The 3492-nt window shown below is 37.1% G+C and overlaps 1 pseudogene; it reads right to left on the bottom strand.

Annotated features, from left to right (window-relative positions):
• Nucleotides 1-262: 262 nt before the first annotated feature.
• Nucleotides 263-3138, bottom strand: LOC144962038 (galactocerebrosidase-like; annotated as a pseudogene).
• Nucleotides 3139-3492: the final 354 nt, after the last annotated feature.

The raw sequence follows: 3492 nt of genomic DNA on the forward strand, positions 1-3492 counted from the left end.
AATTTAAAAAAAAAAGAAAACCACCCCCCAAAAAAAAAAAATTGGGGGGAATTTTTTATTTTTCCCCAAATTTGGCAAGGGGTTTAAAAAAAATTTCCTTAACCTCGACAAATAATAGGGATTATGGTACTTTTTGGTCCCATTAATCCACTTGGCAACATAATCAGTTGAAGATTCATAATCTTACACCCAACAAAATCAATGGTGAGATTATGGTACTTTTGTCCCATTAATCACCTGGCAATATAATCAGTTGTAAGATTCATATTCTTCCCCCAACAAAATCAATGGTGAGATTATGGTACTTTTTGGCCCCATTAATCCACCTGACAACATAATCAGCTGTAACATTCACATTGGCATATGGAGAGCGAGTCCCTTGTCCGATCCAACCTGGAAAACCCCATGGCAATCCATACAATATAATGTTGGGTTTCGCTGAAAAAAAAAAAATGTAATAAAGTCATATCATATGTGAAGCAAGCTGGCTGAGAAAAACCGGAAAGATGCGCAAATTTCATAAATTGAGTTATGTATGCAGTGGGTAGACCACATCTCTCTGATCGTTCACCACTTTAAATTTTCTTTCTATGTCTATTAGAACCCAAGTTATGATTTTTTTAAATAGTAAAATTTGTTGCTATGATGAGAAACACTTTATCTTCAATTTTGGCTAAAAAACTCAAACGAAGCTTGCTGCATCTTCCCAGGTTTTCTCAGCCACCTCACATATATAAAATTCATTCTGATTATATTTTGTCAATTTATCAGTAAAACTTTGGAATCCAAAGAGCTTAAATCTAACAAATTAGAGTAGCGTGACCCAAGAAAACAAATATGTTATGATTTATGACCTTTTATAGAATATTCTATGATTTGTGGTAAACTCTACATTTATTGGGCATTCATTAGCTAAAATACAGACTCGAATAAAATGTTATAATTTAAATATTTGTAACTTAATGTGTTTAGGAGGTCCTGATAGCTCAGTTGGTAGAGCACTCGCTGACATGCAAAGGGACCTGGTGCTGTAGAAATTTTTTACTGAACCCTCTGTCCACCCAGCAGTGAACGAGTACCTGAGACTGTTAGTTTTGGCGATAGACTAGCGTCCTATCAAAAGGATAGCAAGCAATTTCTATTTCCGTTTCACGCTATAGAAACTGAGATAAGCTCCATGGCTGAATGCTCTGAAGGACTTTAAATGCGCGTTGGGAAAAGAAAAAAGTTTCCATATACAAACGACAACAAGAAATGGACTTACTAGCTTTGCCTCTTTCATAAGCCACCATTCGTATCCCCTGTTATAATTTTCATCCCAACTGTTGTGCATGTGAGATGCTTCCGTGCCATCTGAAAGAAAATTTTATTTATCATACTTGAAGAAGAAAAGAAGAAGAAGAAGAAGAAGATGATGATGATGATGATGAGATGATGATGAAACCATCCGCACATCACGCCAAGGACAAGCAAATAACTGTTATTTCTATTGTTGGGCTATAAAAAAAATAAAAAATGGGGGCATTCGGGGAGGGGATGGGTTATTTTGCCCCTGAAATCAAAGGATGACCATGATCCAAAGACCCATAGCCACATAAAGTACTTGCCTATCACCCGGGAGCAAACAACCCACAGATCCTGAGCACCACTCACAAATTTAACAAAGATGATTGAAAAAAATGTGGTGTTGTCAAGCATTGCGATTCTATTCCTTTATCATTGTGTCAAAATAATGTGAGAAATACTCACTAAATGGGCCTGACCTATTTGGTGTTTGGCATGTACTAGGGGTAGCTGAGGCCTTTTCGTTAACAAGAAATAAATAGTCAAGGGGACGGAACGGGGTAAATGGTAGGAAATATTCTGATTGGTTAATGCTTAGTTATGGACAAACCATCAATTATAAAGAAAGTAAAAGACAGTATTTCTTATCTCTTTCAAGTTTATTTATATTTTGGTTGTGTTTTGTTCTTTTGGGCTACACTGCTTTTGGTTTTAACAGTTTACATTGCACATCGCCAAAATCTATACATCATCTACCCCACCTGTACTCTGTGCATCTCCTCCTATTTCCACCTTGAAATTTGAAGTGAAGCACCAAAGTTGGGCTAAATGTGGAAGGTGAAAAGGAAAGAAAAATCATTAGAATTTAGTCTTCAAAACATTATTTTTTGAAGTTATACCTGAGAAGTGTTATTTCTCTAAGCTCAACAAAAAGAGTTGAAGTATAAGACGCTCCTAATAATTATAAAAATGACCATATAAGGAAGAAAATAGTCAAATTCTAGAATTACAACTAAAGCACCCAAGAAAAAGTAAGACAGAGGGAATTGGTCAAATAGGAAACATATGTAGATTCCAAGAGCACACTATCAAAGTATTTAGTAGAAATCACCTAAAAGTCTCTTCCAGACAAAAGCACAGGTCCCAACTAAGTGGAATACACTAAAATGTTTACAAATCATATATAATATGAAAACAAAACATAATACAGTGCATAAAAGAGAGATGATTGACAAGACAAAAAAATATCATCTCCCAAAACTATGCATTGACTGTTTCCCTTCCAGCTAGGCTATCCGGCTAGGCCAGGACAAAAGCAAGTAATCTCATCCCAAGACAAAAACAGAAAGCATGTTGGAAAACAGATATTATAGGGGACAGAAGACACAGAGAGTGCCTCCCTGTCCACTATGGAGGTCAGGAACCCCATCCAGACAAGTGCATATATGTACTGACATTATTATTTAAAATTGAGCATAGGCATGATGACTGTCAGATTGTCATTTTGAGGACTATGAGGAGTTGTGAAAAGTTGATAATCAATTTAATTGACCCCACCCCCTCCCAGCCCACCAGCAGTGATTGGGTAGCTTGGTCGACAGTTAGATCTAGTGGAGATCATGAGAGTCTAGTGTACTATCCAGAGGTTAGCAAACAGATGCAATTGTCTGTTTGACGAAAATAGAAACGAGGATAATCTCCTGCTCCGTGGGCCTAATGGCTCTGTGAGACTTCTTATGTTTTATTCTAATTAATGAATTAACAATCCTGTATTAAATCCAATTCACCTTGAATAAATAGTCCAGGATCTGGTCCCTTTGTTTCTTTGGATAATTACCAACAGTTTAGAGTTGCCTGGGGAAAAGAGAAAAAATAAACAATTAATATTTATCAAAACTCTATTTTTTATTAGTGTTCCACTAGTGCAGCTTTGTGGTCTTGTGGAATGACACTCGCCTTCAGATCAGAAGATCCTGGGTTTGAGTCCTGCTCAGAGCGGTGCATAGTTGAGTCCTTGGACTCTTTTGGCTATTTACTCGCATTCTCTCACCGTCTTCTTCTTCTAGGTTCCATGCCTGGTCCAGGCTTCGGATACTGCATGAATTATCTCTCTCCATTCCTCCCTGTCTCTTGCTTTTCAAAAAGCTCTTGGATTGTTAGGTTGGTGAAGCCCTTCAGTTGGTCTATGAGTGTTTTTCTTTGTCTCCC

This window comes from Berghia stephanieae, unplaced genomic scaffold (genome assembly GCF_034508935.2).
Source record: "Berghia stephanieae isolate SIO BIC M18660-M18661 unplaced genomic scaffold, UCSD_Bste_1.3 scaffold5588, whole genome shotgun sequence".
In the NCBI taxonomy this organism is placed as follows: domain Eukaryota; kingdom Metazoa; phylum Mollusca; class Gastropoda; order Nudibranchia; family Aeolidiidae; genus Berghia; species Berghia stephanieae.